A 19,229-nucleotide genomic window follows, 5' to 3' on the forward strand; every position below is an offset into this window, starting at 1 on the left:
TACCATCAGGCAGAGTGAGGCAGCTGCCTCAGCTGACAGGTGCTGGGAAGGCACTGCTCAGATTGGTAGTGAAGGCTTGGAGTTGTGTGCACCATGTCCTATACCTCCTCAGCTAGCCAGCTGCCATCAGACACAGTGGTGGGTATTGTCCCATCACCAGTGTTGAAGAAGCAAAATTCAGCTGCCTTCTTGTCCTTTGTCTCAGGAAGCAAAATGTCTTGGGCCAGCCCTGCTGGTCAGCCAATGTGATAAGGGGAGCATATGAGAAATGTATGAGGCATTGCATGGAAGAGAGAGGGAGAGAGAAGTGCAAGAAATGGCAACAGCTCTCTACCTCATAATGTCTAGTTAGGCCCTGAATTATTAGAGTCACAGGATCAATTACTGGACAGGAAAAAGGCTGCCCTTTCTGTGAGCCAACCTGGATTTCCAAATATTTGTTTCATTGATTCCCGATAGGAGCAGAGATTTTGGAGAGCTTAAAATGCCTGAAGTGAGTGAAATAGTTTATCTTCCCCTAACTCATTGCTGAATCTCTCTAGCTTTCAAAAGCCTCTTCCTGCAGCACTGAGAATGGACAACGCAAGTATGATAATAAGACTCGTGAAGGACTGAAGGCTTTATCTGCTGGAAGGTCTGTATTGCCATCCTTCAGGACACGAAAATTTCACTTGTTGGGCACAACCTACAGGTGACCACAGTGCCTGGAGACAGACAGTCAGGTCATGTATCCAACAGTGACCAGAGGAGAAATTACCTCTGGGAGGAGTGCAGAGAGAAGAAACAACACGGCGCATCTACAGCAGCACAACTAGACAACTTCATCTGCCCCAGCTGCAACACAACATGTCTCTCCCCTATCAGTTACAGCCACAGCAGGCGCTGCAACCTTCCAACAGTTTGACTCCACCCCCAAAGGTGCACTCCTCCATTGTCTCCTGAGATAGACAGATGCCAACTGGCGCAACTTGTGTTGTATTTGCTGGTACCAGAAAACCCTAGGAAGAAAGACAGATCGCTATCCAGTTGGGATGAAGCCATTTCCTTACATACTTTTCAAGTTTCAAAATCCACAGACAACAACCATTTTCTAACAATTTTGACGAGGGATGTTGCACGTCATAATTCAAAACCCCACTCTTAGAAACATATAATCAAGAGCAATTTGTGAGGAGTAGTATATCTTTAAAATGTTGTGATTTTTAAATATGTAAATAAATCAACTGACAGTAACTACAGGCAGTTAGTAATATAAATCACCATAATGAACCACATCACTTATAAAGATTAGAACACCGGAGCATGCCTTATCTTGAGTAAGACCATCATCACCATCAAATCTTTATTACAGTCATAGACCAGCATAGAGTCAGTCCATTGGCCCATCTGCATTGACTTATATTGACTCAACATTACGTTACAGGGTTTCAGATGGGGATTTATCCAAGCCCTATTTGGAGATGTCAGGGTTTGAACATGGGACCTTCTGCATGAAAAACAGACCTCCTACCACTGAGCTACATCCTTTCCCCAACCTTAACTGATGTTAAGGTGTGACATGACTCACACTATCTAGGGCAGATGTGGCAAAAGTGTGGGAGATTTGCAGTCAAACCTAACAATGCCTATTTGCTAGTTAGCACATGAAAGGGTTAAGGACCACGGGATTCTAATTGCTAGAGTAGGCTCTGTTAGGTCAAACCCCCTCTTCTCCTGGGAGGGAGGACGTAATGCCCATTTCCTGTTTCCTCTCCCCCCCCCTTAAGCTACAGTCCATGGAGGCAGATGTGCCTCTAAATACCTCCCAGCTTCAGACACGGGCCTTAAGCTACCTTGCTGTAACTTTTACCCAAGGATATTTTTGCCGGAGTTGTCTTTGCTGTGGCTTTGAATGATGCATGAATTGGACCTTGGTTTATACAGTGGTACCTGTGGTTGTGAACAGGATCCGTTCTGGACCCCCGTTCGCAACCTGAAAGAAACGCAACCAGCGTCTGTGTGTATGCGCACACACGGGTCACGATTTGACACTTCTGCGCATGTGCATGATGTCGTTTTGTACATCTGCGCATGCGTGAGCGGCAAAACCTGGAAGTAACCCTTTCCAGTACTTCCTGAAAAGACATAACTTGAACCAAACGTAACAAGAAGTATGACTGTACAGTGGTACCTCGGGTTACATACGCTTCAGGTTACATACGCTTCAGGTTACAGACTCTGCTAACCCAGAAATATCATCTCAGGTTAAGAACTTTGCTTCAGGATGAGAACAGAAATCGTGCTCCGGCGACGCGGCAGCAGCAGGAGGCCCCATTAGCTAAAGTGGTGCTTCAGGTTGAGAACAGTTTCAGGTTAACAACAGACCTCCAGAATGAATTAAGTATTTAACCTGGAAGTGTCTCCGGACAGCGCTGGCCCCCGGCCTCTTAAGTGAGATGGGCGCACAACCCTAAAGTCTGTCAAGACTGGCCCGTACAGGCAGGGGTACCTTTACCTTTACCTTTTACCACTGTATAAGTAAAGCTTTTAAGCAGGGATCAGCAAACTTTTTCAGCAGGGGAGCGGTCCACTGTCCCTCAGACCTTTTGGGGGACCGGACTATATTTTGAAGGGGGGGAAATGAACAAATTCCTATGCCCCACAAATACCCCAGAGATGCATTTTAAATAAAAGGACACATTCTACTCATGTAAAAACATGCTGATTCCCAGACCGTCCGTGGGCTGGATTTAGCAGGGGATTGGGCCAGATCTGGCCCCCGGGCCTTAGTTTGCCTACCCATGTTTATATGCATACTCAGAAGGGGTAAAAGGGATGAACTGCCTCAAGCATAACTGCATAACTTTGAGATTTAAACTCTCAGGGATTCACTAGACAGGTCAAGAGATATGTGCTTACCCTGTGCAGGTGCAGGGATGTTGAAATTGTGAAATTGGGGTAAAATTCAGCTTCTGTTTCAAGGTGGCTGAATTTTCAAGTTAATGCCCATCGCTATCTGCAGGCTCCTTGAAATTGGCAATCTAGTACAGCTGCAATCCACCCCAGGTTTCATTCTACCATTTCATTGTTATAATCACCTCATTTTGATATTCCACTTAGGTATCAAAATTCAAATGCCCAAACTAATTTTAAGCACATTAAGGGAAGCCTTTTATTACTGGAGAAAATCAAATTTTACACATGACATATCATACAGTGAATTCTGTAATTCTGGCAAATTAAACTACGATGGCCATAATGTAATGGGCTGAAGCGTTGCTGATGTCTCCCAATAAATACATTCTAAGAAGGGGGGGGGTAATAATATAGAAGAGGGGAGTTGTTAAAAAAAATCCTTTTCAGTATATTGCCGGAGAAGCAATTTTTAAAAACAAAATCCTATTACTTCGAGTATCATAGGGAATAGAAGGAATTCAATTCAGTGTACAGGCATCTTTACATTTATTACAAACAAAACACGGATTAGGCTGGAAATATATGGGTTTGTGGTCATGTCTAAGTTCTGCTGACTATGAGGCCCTTTTAAAAATGGGACGGAGGCAGGAATACATTTGGAGCGACTGGTAAAATAGCAGCGCTAGAGAAATGTATTCAAGACAGTGCTGTGGTCTTAAATTGCTTCTGCTAGTGCTTTAGCTACAAGTATCTTGAAGCAGAATTGTTGTGAGATAAGTGGATGATGGCACTTGGAAGTGGCAGTGCTGTGATGAAACACCGGCTTGTCTTGTGGGACAAGTGTGCTTAAGGCCACACATTGCACCACACATTTTAAACACGGTTATAGCCAGTGTGGTGTAGTGGTTAAGAGCGGTGGACTCGAAATCTGGTGAACTGGGTTCGATTCCCTGCTCCTCCACATGCAGCTGCTGGGTGACCTTGGGCTAGTCACACTTCTCGGAAGTCTCTCAGCCCCACTCACCTCACAGAGTGTTTGTTGTGGGGGAGGAAGGGAAAGGAGATTGTTAGCCGCTTTGAGACTCCTTCGGGTAGTGATAAAGCGGGATATCAAGTAGCTGAGCATCGCTAGTAGACCCCTATTCCCCCCATACAATGACAATTCCCAAAGTTCCATGGGAAGAGTTCCCATTGTTAAATCGCCCTGTAGGGCAGAGGTTGGCCAAACCTCCATGGGCCAAATACTATTGGTGGGTGTGGCCCAAAGTGCACATAGCTGTCCCATTCTAGCACCTGTTGCATTCTTGGATGCAAACAGAGGCAATATTGGCTGGTGAGATAGTGTGGTTGGGGCTTTGCTTGCCTCCTAGTTTTCCAACACAGTGGGTCACTGGGGTTTACCAAGCAGGAGGGGTGAGGCTCTGGGCGCTTGTTGCATTAGGGTGGAGCCAATCCACTGCTCCTGCTTCAACATGATGTAAAATGCCAAACTCTCCCTTCCCTGCCCCTCTCTTCTGCCTTTCATATATTCAGTCTGGCTGAATATCGGATGTCTGTTCTTGCATTTCCAAACCCCTTAATTCCAGTTGATTCCAGGCTGGGTTAGTGCCAGCATAAAATTTGACTTGAGCAATCCTGGAGTCTCATTTTTTGATGTCCCTTTCCTGCACCCCCATTTCTAGTGGACAGGCATGCCAAATCTAGGTTGCCAAAGGTACTCAATATTTTTTAAAGGGAGCTGGGCCCCCTCAAACTTGAGGCAGCCTTCCATGCGCTGCCTGTGTGTGATGTCATGTGCGTGACACACATTGCAGACCCAGTGGCCGACTCCTTCAGGGTCCACGGCCTCCTCCATCATGTGTGCATCTTCACACATACATGACACATATGATACATGTGATGATGTGCAGGGGGCAACCTAGCATCTGGTAAAGCCTTGCTGCACCTGGGGGAATAATATTTTTGACTTCTTTTTGGAGTTGCCTTGGTGCTAAGGGTCTTTGCTCACACCACTGTATTACAGAAACGCCACAAGGAAGCAAAGGTACAAGTCTTCCTATCGGTTCTGCCAGCTTTTCAACTTCGTTGCTGTACTCCTCCCCTCCTTCTCCTTTTTGCAAGCTGCAGCATTCACCGAATAACTTTCCTGACTGGCATATCACTTCTTATCTCTTTTTCCCCACCCTCACCATGTTGTTTACTTTCTTAATAAAAACACATTTTCTGCAAAAGCTCTGCTTCCCCCAAAAGTACCTTATGGGGCCATTCTGCTATCCAGACTTCAGCCCAGAGTTACTCATGCTGTGCCCCAGCGAAAACACAATCATTTCTAAGTTCTGATCTCTATTGGGTATAGAGATAGTAGCCTATCTTCCAGTAGAATAGAGATAGGGTCTCACTGAGTAATGGTTTCCCTAGCAAGTTTGAGCCAAATGCTTCGCCCTCCAGTCATTTGTGTTCTGGAAGGGTTTATTGCATGCTGAAGCCCCGGGCCCCACAGTTCCCTTAGATAATAAACACATGGACACAAATATTTTAGGTTTATGGGTTCAAATAGGCCACAACTTTATTGGTTACAGATGTGAGCGGTTTGGCTTAAGCATTGGGTGAAAGTGGACTATATCACACCTCCTGCCCATCTGCAGGGAGTCTCACTAAGGGTAAACCACCAGTAGGGGGAGCCCTATGACATATGTCAAATCGGAGCACCCCGCAGGGTCCCCATTGCGGTCGTGGCATGGACTTAGCCCACACCCAGGCTTCGGGCAGGATCCACCCCCCCAAATCCCTTTAACAGGATACCCTTATCGAGGAGGGGCATGCAGAGGCTACAACCTTCCCTCCCATAAACAAAGGCTTACCCAATGCCTAACCTTAAAAAGTTGTGGCAATTGCTACAAGGTAGGCAAAAACCAAGGGATGCGGGTGGCGCTGTGGGTTAAACCACAGAGCCTAGGGCTTGCCTATCAGAAGGTCATCAGTTCAAATCCCCGCAACAGGATGAGCTCCCGTTGCTCAGTCCCAACCTAGCAGTTCAAAAGCATGTCAAAGTGCAAGTAGATAAATAGGTACCACTCTGGTGGGAAGGTAAACGGCATGCTGCTCTGGTTCGCCAGAAGCAGCTTAGTCATGCTGGCCACATGACCCAGAAGCTATACGCCGGCTCCCTCGGCCAATAAAGCGAGATGAGCGCCGCAACCCCAGAGTCGGCCATGACTGGACCTAATGGTCAGGGGTCCCTTTACCTTAGGTGAAAACCAAATGGCTGGTGCCAATTTGCCAAGTGGCCCCACCAACATGGCGGCCAACATTAGTCCAAAGCAAGATCGCTGTCCTAGCAATGCATAAAAAGAGGGCAGGTGGGCTGGGAGATCTGGTGAGGAGGTGAAAGGAAGACCCCACCCCACCCCGGCCACACCACAGTTTAAACAGCCTGAAGCCACGCCCCCAGCTGAGCCGATTGGTCAGCCGGGGGCATGACGCAGCCAGGAGTCCCTGTGATGCAGGCGGCATCCCTCTGCCCTCCAGCCGGGTCACTGGGGGGGTCCCAGATGCCCTGCCACAATACCGCCCACTGGGAAAGGTGAGCGGACTTCTCAAAGCATGGAAAAGGAGTATGCAGAAATGTACAGAGACACCAAATGGGTGTGGTAACTTTTCAAATCTATGTGATCTACAAGCAAGGTACATGAACCTGGATGAATGTGAATATATCCATGTGGCAGAAAATATTATGCAACTTAATACTGTGAAGTTAATGCTTTTTAAAAAGGAAAGATATATTTTATTATCCACAATTATGAAATTATTGGTACAGTGGCAAAATATATCAGATTCCAAGATATTTGCAATGATTACTATTATGAAAGCATAAGAAATTAGCCTAGCGATATAATTAATCTGTCAAATATGATGCATTTTGCTGAGCAAAACACAGTGCCTACCGTCACTGAATTAGTTATTTGCAACCACTTGTCATCTTTTTAAAGCATTTAGGTTGTCAACAAAGGGGGTGAACGTTTTATTAGCCATGACTTGATTTGCTTACCCTGCCTGCTGGTTTTCCATTTTGTGGTGGTTATTGCTGCTATGAACTAGATCTGCGTGCATGGAAATGGTGTCCTAGAATACACAGAACACTCCCCTGTGGTTGCACATTGCAGGGGAAGAGCGGGCCCAACTGTCCTTCTAAGACGTGTGTCCGTCGTCACATATTGTCTCATCACTGAACCCATGATAAGCTTATGATGATCCGCCCAGTGTCTTAGAAGATGGTTTGAAAAACACCCATGTACTACCCATAAATGGGTGGGGCAGGGCTGAGAAATAAGTCTGTGTGCAATTCCGCTCGTAGGAAGCTCTGAAAAGAGCTTTCAAATATGCGTTTGATGTGAGGGATCTCTGAGCTTAAAAACTCTTCCCTCCAGCAAGAGTGTTGCTAATTGTGGCTAAATTTTGCAGCATATGAATGATGTCGGAGTCTTTATCAGAATTCTTTAAGAACATGCCCACGGAGACTAGCAGTCATTTGCAATGTGTTTTCTTTTGTTTTGAGATTGTTTACAGCTGCACCATGAACAGCTACCTTCATTATGTGTTAATCTGTGCTGCAGAAGAATGCCTGGCAGCAGCCCTGAACATAAGGGTTCATCAGGTGAGCCTCAGCATGACAACTACACATGTTTTGCGTGGAGCACAACTAATAGATGCTCATCTCATATATTTGCATCCTTTGGTGCTTTGCTTTTTATCCTGGGGAAGTGTTCATTTCAAATGCCACCATCACTTTGTATATTCAACATAACCATTGGCTTCTGTACCTTTACACTTAGGACTACATGTACTCTGAACCTGAGAAAAGCAAATTTGCCCCATATTTTCCTAATTTCTCTTCTTTTGCATCATCACTTTTCTTTTGCTGGTCATGGGGCAAGGTGATGTGTTTGGCATTCATATACCACCCCTTGATTTGCAACCCCTTAGAAATCTCTATGTGGGGCAAGAAGCTACAGTTAGAACTGGATATGGAACAACTGATTGGTTCAAAATTGGGAAAGGAGTACGGCAAGGCTGTATATTGTCTCCCTGCTTATTTAACTTATATGCAGAATTCATCATGCGACGAATCCCTAGCCGGAATTAAGATTGCCGGAAGAAATATCAACAACTTCAGATATGCAGCTGACACAACACTGATGGCAGAAAGTGAGGAGGAATTAAAGAACCTTTTAATGAGGGTGAAAGAGGAGAGCGCAAAATATGGTCTGAAACTCAACATCAAAAAAAACTAAGATCATGGCCACTGGGCCCATCACCTCCTGGCAAATAGAAGGGGAAGAAAGGGAGGCAGTGAGAGATTTTACTTTCTTGGGCTCCATGATCACTGCAGATGGAGACAGCAGCCACAAAATTAAAAGACTCCTGCTCCTTGGGAGAAAGGCGATGACAAACCTAGACAGCATCTTAAAAAGTAGAGACATCACCTTGCTAACAAAGGTCCGTATAATAAAAGCTATGGTTTTCCCAGTAGTGATGTATGGAAGTGAGAGCTGGACCATAAAGAAGGCTGATTGCCGAAGAATTGATGCTTTTGAATGATGGTGCTGGAGGAGACTCTTGAGAGTGCCATGGACTGCAAGAAGATCAAACCTATCCATTCTGTTTTTTTTTAAAGAATATTTATTAAGTTTTCCAATTTTTTAAACAAAACAAACAAACAAAACAAACAGAAACATTAAACAAAAGCATAAATTTCATAAACCATACTTTTAAATAACAAATTTCTCAGACCTCCTCATACTTCTCCTTCTTGTATCCCAGTTAAGATTATTTGTTCAGCAAATCCTTCATTTAAAGCATTACAGCTTGTAGCATTACCTTATTTTTCAAACCCCTTTTCCCCCCCCGTCTATGTTCTTATATATCATTTCAGCTAGAAACCTCTCAATTTCAATCCAACACCATCTAACTTTCTTAGATTTTACAATATTTCTGTAAATAGTCCTTGAATTTTTTCCAATCTTCTTCAGCCGACTCTTCTCCCTGGTCACGGATTCTGCTCGTCAATTCTGCCAGTCCCATACAATTGATCAATTTCATCTGCCATTCTTCCAGAGTGGGTAGATCTTGCGTCTTCCAATACTTTGCGATGAGTATCCTTGCTGCTGTTGTAGCATACATAAAAAAAGTTCTGTCCTTCTTTGGCACCACTTGGCCAACCATGCCCAAGAGAAAGGCCTCTGGTTTCTTCAAGAAGGTATATTTAAATACCTTTTTCAATTCATTATATATCATTTCCCAGAACGCCTTAATCCTGGGACACGTCCACCAAAGGTGAAAGAATGTACCTTCATTTTCCTTACATTTCCAACATTTATTGTCGGGCAAATGATAGATTTTTGCAAGCTTGACTGGGGTCATGTACCACCTGTATATCATTTTCATAATATTCTCTCTTAAGGCCAAACCTATCCATTCTGAAGGAAATCAGCCCTGAGTGCTCACTGGAAGGACAGATCGTGAAGCTGAGGCTCCAATACTTTGGCCACCTCATGAGAAGAGAAGACTCCCTGGAAAAGACCCTGATGTTGGGAAAGATGGAGGGCACAAGGAGAAGGGGACGACAGAGGACAAGATGGTTGGATAGTGTTCGTGAAGCTACCAGCATGAGTTTGACCAAGCTGCAGGAGGCAGTGGAAGACAGGAGTGCCTGGCGTGCTCTGGTCCATGGGGTCACGAAGAGTCAGACACGACTAAACGACTAAACAACAACAACAACAAATTTTCAAACATACTTTCACAACTTAAGGACTAGTAACTTGTGTGCTTTAAACGAAAGTTGAGATTCTCAGGGAAACGATAGCAAAGTGTTCTTTCTCCACTGACGCATAGCACTGCTGGATGCACACAGTCCAAATTAGAGCTAAGACTAATTAATTGAAGGGAAGAGCATCCATTTGAGACAGGTCTCAAGGCTTGTCCACACTTCTGCATGGGTTTGAGCAGTTTTGCCCTGGCTCCACTCCTATCCAAGGAAAAACCTTCTGTAGCAGTAGATCAGAACAAATGGCATCAGGAAATCCCGAATTGCTTTCTGCTCCTGTTGAGTGCTAAAGATTGGTTTTTCCCTGGGGGGAAGCAGAGGGACAAGAAAAAGTGTGGATAAGCCATTAGTCAACCAGCTTTTTACAAACTGCAGAGATGCTCAGCCGAATTTGGCTGACCCCTAATAACTCCACTTGGCAAACTGCCATGCTGATTATTCTTAGCATGCGCAAGCATGCGCTACAGGTGAAAGAATGCATTTTTAAATGATTTAACCCCCCCCAAATAATACTTGCTGTTTTAACACCAGAGTTAAGGCTATCTCAAGTTAGCTCAGGCTCCACAAAACTGGGGAACTGAAACCTCAGACTGATTCCTTAACAGATGTGTCATGTAATCAGCAATCATTTTCTGCAATGCCACAAATTGTGCTAGCTTAACTCCACGCACCCACACTTTTCCTTGTTTTTTGAGGCCCAAATCCCGTTGGAAAAGATGGGGTGCCTGGGGTGAGCAAAGATGTCCCAGGAAACGCAGGTGCGTGCATCACATCCCCAAGCCATTAGCAGCAGTGCTACTCTCACCCCATGCTGCATCAGAAGAGACACACATCTCCCACTGTTTACATCAGCAGCTGGCAGGGTGCGTTCGACGACAAACAGGCATAGCTCAACTCACAGGGGGATGCCTGTAGCAACACAGAAATTGTGGTTCGAGGACCCGACCCCCGCGATGTGGAAAGAATACGCAAGGAGACGTTATATAAGGTTAATGGGCAATGAAAGGCCACAACTTTATTGATTACAGCAGTGAAAAGGTATTGGCTTAGGCATTGGATCTCTCAAGCAAGTGGGTTTATTCACCAGTAGGTGGAGCCTGTTGATGCTAATCCAACTATAGGCTCACCCCTGATGTCACCGAGGGTCGTGCCATGGCCTCCCGCCAAACAGGCATCGGACGGAATACACGACCGCCAGATTCCTTTAACGGAATACCCCTAAATTGAAGGCATAGGCGATGGCCACACCTAGCACTTCGACACACCACAACACATTATTCCAATGCCTAACCTACCCACCAATACCACAAAAGTTGTGACGATTGCTACGAGGTAGGCGAAAAAACCAAAAAAGCCTAATGCCAAATGGAAAAACTCCTACCAGGCCCCCTAGACAACCAGGGCAACCAACCTAAGGTCCATAGCAAGGCCAATGACCTAAGGCCTAACTCAAAGGGAGTGGAGGGTGGGTGACTTGCGGCGAGACGACGAAGAATGAGGCCGGGGAGAGGCTGGCCCCGCAGCAAAAGGCTGCTGAACACGCCCCCTCGGAGGCACCTGGTTGGGTGCCTGCCGAGGGGCGTGGGCGCCAGCCAGGTGAGACGGAGGCAGGGGGCTAACGCCCCCTGCTAGGGGCGGTGCTCGGCTCCCGCCCACAACCACTCCCCTCACTTGCAGGGAGGAGAGTCTTTACAGCTGAGATGCTTTGCAAAGCACTACAAGGCCAGGACAAGATGGGGCATCTTTGCTGTTACCAGGATGGTACCCTATCCTGTCTGGGCCTTGGTAGTCACAAAACCACTGCTATGAGAGGCATCCCCCTGTGAGTTGAGACATCCCCTGACCTACCACCCAATTCCTCTCAGTTCATTATTAAAATCAAATCCTATCTAACCTTCAATACACTCATATTCTCTCTGTCGGCTAACTCCCCCTGCCAGATCATTACCCTTACACGCATGCACACAATTTGTCACCACTCAAACATGCGCATCCACACATCCTTTCTGAAGGAGGAGTCCTCAAAGTCATTCCCTCCCTCCCTCCCTCCCTCTCAGCCATGGACCAATGCTAACCCTGTTGGTTGTTGTGAGGTTTACATAATTCAGTGGTACCTCAGGTTACATACACTTCAGGTTAGATATGCTTCAGGTTACAGACTCCGCTAACCCAGAAATAGTGCTTCAGGTTAAGAACTTTGCTTCAGGATGAGAACAGAAATCAGGCTCCGGCGGTGCGGCGGCAGCAGGAGGCCCCATTAGCTGAAGTGGTGCTTCAGGTTAAGTACAGTTTCAGGTTAAGTACGGACCTCCGGAACGAATTAAGTACTTAACCTGAGGTACCACTGTAAATCAATAGCTCAGCCATAAGTATGTTTACTTGGGGGGGTGGGAGTTGAACTTTGTTCAGTTGGACTTCATGTTCAGTTGAACTGCTGCCTAACTGGGCACTCCTATGCCTGTTCATTTAGAATAAAATCTCAGCTTCCTAACAGTGCTCACCTAATTCTGGGTCTGCAGCCTAAAAGTGGTATATATAAATAGAAGTGGTAGCAGTCAAAGTTTTCAATGCACTGAGGCTTATCAGTTCCTCTGTAGACTAAGTTATATATTTGATTTCTGTCTGTGCAAAGGGTTTGCACAGTCCATGCATCCATTTTCAGATGGGACGCAGGTGGCGCTGTGGTCTAAACCACAGCTTGCTGATCAGAAGGTCGGCGGTTCGAATCTGTGCAATGGGGTGAGCTCCCGTTGCTCTGTCCCAGCTTCTTCCAACCTAGCAGTTCGAAAGGACGCCAGTTCAAGTAGATAAATAGGTACAGCTGCGGCGGGAAGGTAAATGGCGTTTCCATGCACTCTGGTTTTCATCACAGTGTTCTGTTGTGCCAGAAGCAGTTTAGTCATCCTGGCCACATGACCCAGAAAGCTGTCTGTGGACAAATGCCATCTCCCTTGGCCTGAAAGCGAGATGAGTGCCACAACCCCATAGTCAATGTCAACTGAACTTAACCGTTCAGGGGTCCTTTACCTCTACCTTTTTACCTACTCATTTTTGTTCCTTAGCGCTATGCACCATCACTTTGATGTTCGTAACCTACAAAATCATGCTGCACCCAGAACAGGCAAGACACACACATGCACACATACACATGCACATGTGCACACACCGACATATTTCCCAAAATCAAGGCCAGGCCACAGGAAACAGTCCTGGAATTTCTCTGCTGCGGTACTTCCTTGGGTTAGTAGAATGACTTGCACACATTGCTGCTCCAGGTTTATACCTGATAAGCTTTTGACATGTTTATTTTGGGCTCACGTCTGTGCAGAGGAAGTCCAATTAAGCTTGTTAGGGAGGAGGGGATAGCGAATAATTCATGGGATGTGCCGTCAGCACCCCTCTGCAGGCTGCCAAATGGAAAAGCTTTGGAAGAGATTCCTGTTGGTGTCAGCAAGGTGCCATGGTGTGTCTGTCTGGGGTTGATGAGATGGATGCTTTTTATGTTTCCTGTGCTGCATGCATGAAATGTTTCAGAGTTTTACAGTTTTAGTTGCATACTCTACCAGCAAAGCAGAAAATCTGAGAGGCTACGATTCAAATACATCGTCGTCGTCATCTTCTATTATTATTATTATTATTATTATTATTATTATTATTATTCCTTCCACACACACCCTGAGAACAGGTGTGGGTTATTTGAACATCTAATAGAGAATTGCATTGCAAACACACTTATTAGGATCCATTACTGCTTTTTAGCCAGGGAAGGAGATATCATGCTACTGTGTATCTTTCCTTTCCTCACCATAAAAATGTGTGTTGAGCTGGTGTTTGAATGACAAACCATAGGATTATAATTTTGAACTCAATTTTTCCAGATACTTATCCTAATACAGTGGTACCTCGGTTTTCAAGTGTCTCAGATTTCGAATGTTTCAGTTTTCCAGCGCCAAAAACCCGGAAGGAAATGCTTCTGTTTTTGAATGCACCTCAGAAGTCGAACGGCTGCTGCTGAGTCCCCGCCCCCAATTTTCTCTACTGAATTTGCAGATAACCCTTTGCACCTCGGTTTTTGAATGTTTTGGAAGTCGAAGGGTCTTCCGGAACAGATTACATTCGAAAACCGAAGTACCACTGTATAGGCAAAATGTTATCATTCATGCACAAGAAAGAAGTCTTGGGAAATTTGGGAGAACTGCAAATTTTGCAGAAGTACCAATCATCAACATCATCACCCTCCTCCTCTTATTTCCCCCTTTTTGCACTGTGGGGCACGATGATGACAGTGGGTGGTAAAACCTAAAAAGAACTCAGTGAGGACTGAGCATGCTCAGTGGGTATGGAATACTGATTGGATGCGGGGGGGGGGGGCGATGACCATAAACAGGGGGAGTGGAACGGAGTATCCTGAACAGGAGCACACAACATTTTGTGTGGTGTCCTAAATGGGCATGCCAAATTTCATCCTCTGCAGTGGTTGCCAACATTTTGGGGTCCGTGACAACATTTGGATTTTTTTTTAGAGAGTTCCATGGCCAGCAAACCCATCTGGTTCCTTCTCTCTCTGCTTCCCAGGTCAAGGATAAAGCAAAGATGAAGGAAAACTGAAGGAGGGGGGCACACAGGCAGGGGTACAGCCCCTAGTAAACACACATCAAGCTAAAAAGCCACAGGTCTTCTCGATAACAGAAGTTTTATTCAAATGCCTAAAAGGTCACAATACTGCGGTGTGACAGGTTTCAACTACTGAAAAGGCCTGCTCCTTTTAGCCACTCACTTTACCACTGATGGACAAGGAATCTGGAGCAAATATGAACTGGAGGATGTTGAGAATGATGGAGGAAGACCCTCGTTATGGTGCGCTAGCCCTGTTTGTGTCATCCCACAATATATTTGAGTACTACACTGATGAACAAAGCCCTGTCCAGTGTTCTTAGTCCTTTTTCTTTTCTTACCTTGTTTTAAAAAGGTAATCAAAGATTTATCTGCTGATGCACTGGAATTTATTCAACAGAATCCAGAAATTCACAAGATGCTTTCCTTACAAATAATGATAGAATTAGGAATATGTGTAAATACCTAGCCCTGAGTGTTATGTCTTTATTTTTAGTTTATAAGCAGCCCCAAATCTATTTTTATCAATAGTTTTTTTTTAGGGCAAAGTGAATCAGAAGACAAAATTATTTTAAAGGCTTCTTTAATTGTATCCACCGAAATAAAAATATGAATAATATTCACTTGTCTGGGCCTTTAAAAACTATTTCCCCCACATTTAGATGTTGGCAGCAAGTAGATTAGATCATTTTGATATTGATGCAGGACGTAATGCCTATATCTCCTGTGTAAGTGACCCCTAAGGCTTGGCTGAGTAGAAGAATGAAGCATTGGAATTTCAATGATGTTGCTTCTTTTAGTAGAATGAAAAAGACTTGTGGAATGTCCTGGCCACCGATAAATCTAATGATGCTTCACCACCAGGGACACAGATGGTAGCAGAGACAAATGAAAAAATCATGACCCCAAGGCCTTTAATAGGACACAAAGTTAACTGCTGGTCACTTATATGTAGTTCAGTCATTATGTTTGCAATGGCCAAACCCATCTGCTTTTACTCAATTAAAGAAACAAAATAACTAAAGGACCGTAATGTGTCTCTGCCAGAAGTACTACCCCTCCCCTCACACCCCATACACCCCCTTTAAAAGCACTATGATACCACTTTTAAAAAGTCAGGGCTTCCCTCAAAGAATTCTGGGAAGTGTGGATTTTATTTTTTTTATTTAATTTTTTTAAAATAATATTTATTAAAGTTTCAAAAAAGTTACAAAAATAAGAAAAGCAAAAAGCAAAAAATACAAAATACAGAAAAGTAAAAATAATTAAAAACAAATCAATCTTTCCATGTCTTGTCTTTCATTTACTTGTTTCCCTGACCTCCTCACACCTCCCTTTTTTGTGTTCCAGTTCAGTTAGTTATTTCAGCAAATCCTTTCCATTTTTGCTTTTATCTTAATAATTTATCTTAATATATTATAACTTTACATTCTCACCTGTTAACAATCCATTTTTACATACTCCTTTGTAACATTACTGCTAAAACCACATAACTTCATTCCAGCATCCTTCTAGCATTCCTTCATTTTACAATGTTTCTGTAGATAGTCTTTAAATTTCTTCCAATCTTCTTCTACCGACTCTTCTCCCTGGTCTCGGATTCTGCCAGTCATTTCTGCCAGTTCCATGTACTCCATCACCTTCATCTGCCATTCTTCCCGGGTGTCTTCCAATATTTTGCGATGAGTATTCTTGCTGCTGTTGTGGCATACATAAAGAAAGTTCTATCCTTCTTTGGCACCAATTGGCCGACCATGCCCAGGAGAAAGGCCTCTGGTTTCTTCAGAAAGGTATATTTAAATACCTTTTTCATTTCATTATAAATCATCTCCCAGAAAGCCTTAATCCTTGGGCACGTCCACCAAAGGTGAAAGAATGTACCTTCAGTCTCTTTACATTTCCAGCATTTATTATCAGGCAAATGATATATTTTTGCAAGCTTGACTGGTGTCATGTACCACCTGTATATCATTTTCATAATATTCTCTCTTAAGGCATTACATGCCGTGAACTTCATACCTCATTAAGGGAAGTGTGGATTTTAAGGGTGCTGAGAGTTGTTAGGAGACCCCATTCCCCTCGCAGATCTTCAATTCCCAGACTTCCATGTGAAGAAGGATTTAAAGCCCTAAATGGCCTCAGCCCAATATACTTGAAGGAGCATCTCCACCCCCATCGTTCAGCCTGGACACTGAGATCCAGCGCTGAGGGCCTTCTGGTGGTTCCCTCACTGCAAGAAGTGAAGTTACAGGGAACCAGGCAGAGGGCCTTCTTGGTAGTGGCGGCCGCTCTGTGGATAGCCCTCCCACTAGATGTCAAATAATAAACAACTAACGGACTTTTAGAAGACATCAGAAGGCAGCCCTGTTTCTGGAAGCTTTTAATACTGGATGAATCATTGTATTTTAATATTCTGTTGGAAGCCACCCAGAGTGACTGGGGAAACCCAGTCAGATGGGCGGGGTATGTATGTGTGTGTACACACACACACACACACACACACACTATTATTATTATTATTTTATTATTGATGGTTAAGACACAAATTGTGGCTCACTAGGGCCACATTCACCCCATCTATGCATTCATGCAGCTATGCGTGAATGCATGAATGTGGCCTTAGTGAGCCACAATTTGTGTCAGCCTGGTGCAAAGTGAGAGCAGCTCCGGTGACTAAAGTCAAATTACTCTGACTCCATTTTGGAGGTTTAACTTGCAAAATGGCTTCCACTTTTTATGGTATCGTTTATTTTCTGTGATATTTGCATGCCTTTTCACCCTACCCCACCCCGCATTGATTGCTATGGCTAATGAAGTAGCCTATGAGGTGTAAAGGTAAAGATAAAGGACCCCTGGATGGTTAAGTCCAGTCAAAGGTGACTATGGGGTTGTGGTTCTCATCTCACTTTCAGGCCGAGGGAGCTGGCATTTGTCCACAGACAGCTTTCCAGGTCATGTGGCCAACAGGACTAAACCGCTTCTGGCGCAACACAACACCATTACGGAAACCAGAGCACACAGAAACACTGTTTACCTTCCCACCGCAGCGGTACCTATTTATCTACTTGCACTGGCATGCTTTTGAACTGCTAGGTTGGCAGGAGCTGGGACAGAGCAACGGGAGCTCACTCTGTTGCAGGGAATTCAAACCACCAACCTTCTGATCGGCAAGCCCAAGAGGCTCAGTGGTTCAGACCACAGTGCCACCCGCTAAAGCTGACGACTCTGAGGCTATCTCCAGCCCTGCATCTGGACATCTGCTCAGCACATCCTGCTGTTTTATCGTCTTGGCCATAAATGAAAGTATCTGCCTTAAATGCCGTTACAGTCATACCTTGGGTTACAGACGCTTCAGGTTGCGTTTTTTTGGGTCACGGATGCGCCAAAACCAGGAAGTACTGGAACAGCTTACGTCGGGGTTTCGGCGGTCACGCATGCGCAGAAGTGCTAAATCGCGCTTTGTGCATGGGCAGAAGTGCTGAATTGCAACCTGCTCATGCGCAGATGTGGCACTGCGGGTTGTGAACACTGCGGGTTGTGAAGGTGCCTCCCGCATGGATCACGTTCGCAACCCAAGCGTCCACTGTAATAAGAGCTGCAGCCTGCGAAGCTGGTAATTTCAGAGGCCTTAACATTACATTCATGTAAATATTCTAAAATACCACGTTGGCTCAAAAGTAAAATCAGCTGTGAAATGGCTACCTAGGAGATAAAAATGATTTCATAGCAATTGTCATGGGTGAAAGGTAAATACATGCTTCACTTTATCACCTTTCTCCTGCCCAGATATTTAATTCCCAGAAGGGTCCTGTCTCTTAGGCTATGTACACATTGGCAACTCATTTCCACCCACTGAATTTCAAGTTGCATTTGCATGTTGATGCACATACCAGAGAGGGCGAGGGAATGTTTTCACCTGATGTGCATTAACCGTTTGGTTCCCCCAAATTTGTGACCGCCCTGACTTCTATTCATGAAACCATCATCTGCAGATGCTCAACATTTTTCTTTATTTTTATATTTGTTGAAATATATGCTCACTGATTTTTGAAAATACAACCGAAAAAGTCAATAGAATGTACAAATCAAAGGAGGGGGGAAATCACCGTAATCGGGATTGTTTAAATCATCTTCTTCATCTTCAGTATTAAGAAATAAATATAGAGCATTTCTCATTACTTCCCAAGCCTGCACCCGTTTCCCTGAGATAAAGCCCTAGTAAATAAAATGGGATTGATTTTAAGTAGCTGTGTTTAGGATTGCTGTTAATCATAGCTATGTAAGTAATGAATCTAGCTTGGTTGAGTGTTCCAGCATCTCAGTGCTACATCAAGGAAATCCTTGCCTCCAATAACAACCTACCTCAGGTCTGAAAGCACATTGTCTCCATTTCAGACAAAAATTGATCCTGGCAATATTTGTTTAGGTTGTCCTTTAAAGAACCAACGCCCAGTTTCCAGGAGTCTGGAAGAGATTTTCTCATATGTGCTTGCCTTTCTGAAGGTGACCTGCGCATTTGGCAGAGCCAAAAAAACACAACTCCATCCCTAAAGTGACCACTTGGCAACTGGTTGTTGCTTCTCCTTGTCTTTGTTTTTCATCCTCCTCCTTCCTGAGATGGCACATTTTCACAGGGTGAGCACATTGCCAACTTTTTAATGAGTGCTGCACTCCGAATCTGAAGAAGAGCTTGGCTAACAATCTGTTGTTTTTGTATCCCCTTTAGTTGTTCTTGGCTCTCTTTCCCACCCAGAGCAGTGGTGTGTGTGTGTGTGTGTGTGTGTGCGTGCGCGCGCTAATTTTCTTCCCATTTCAGTAGCATAGAAACTTAGGTTGGCAGCAGTCAATTTTATTTTGGGCATGCTTGAATGACAGCGTCATGGTGAGAAGGAGAGGT

Source organism: Podarcis raffonei, chromosome 6, assembly GCF_027172205.1.
Source record: "Podarcis raffonei isolate rPodRaf1 chromosome 6, rPodRaf1.pri, whole genome shotgun sequence".
Lineage (NCBI taxonomy): Eukaryota > Metazoa > Chordata > Lepidosauria > Squamata > Lacertidae > Podarcis > Podarcis raffonei.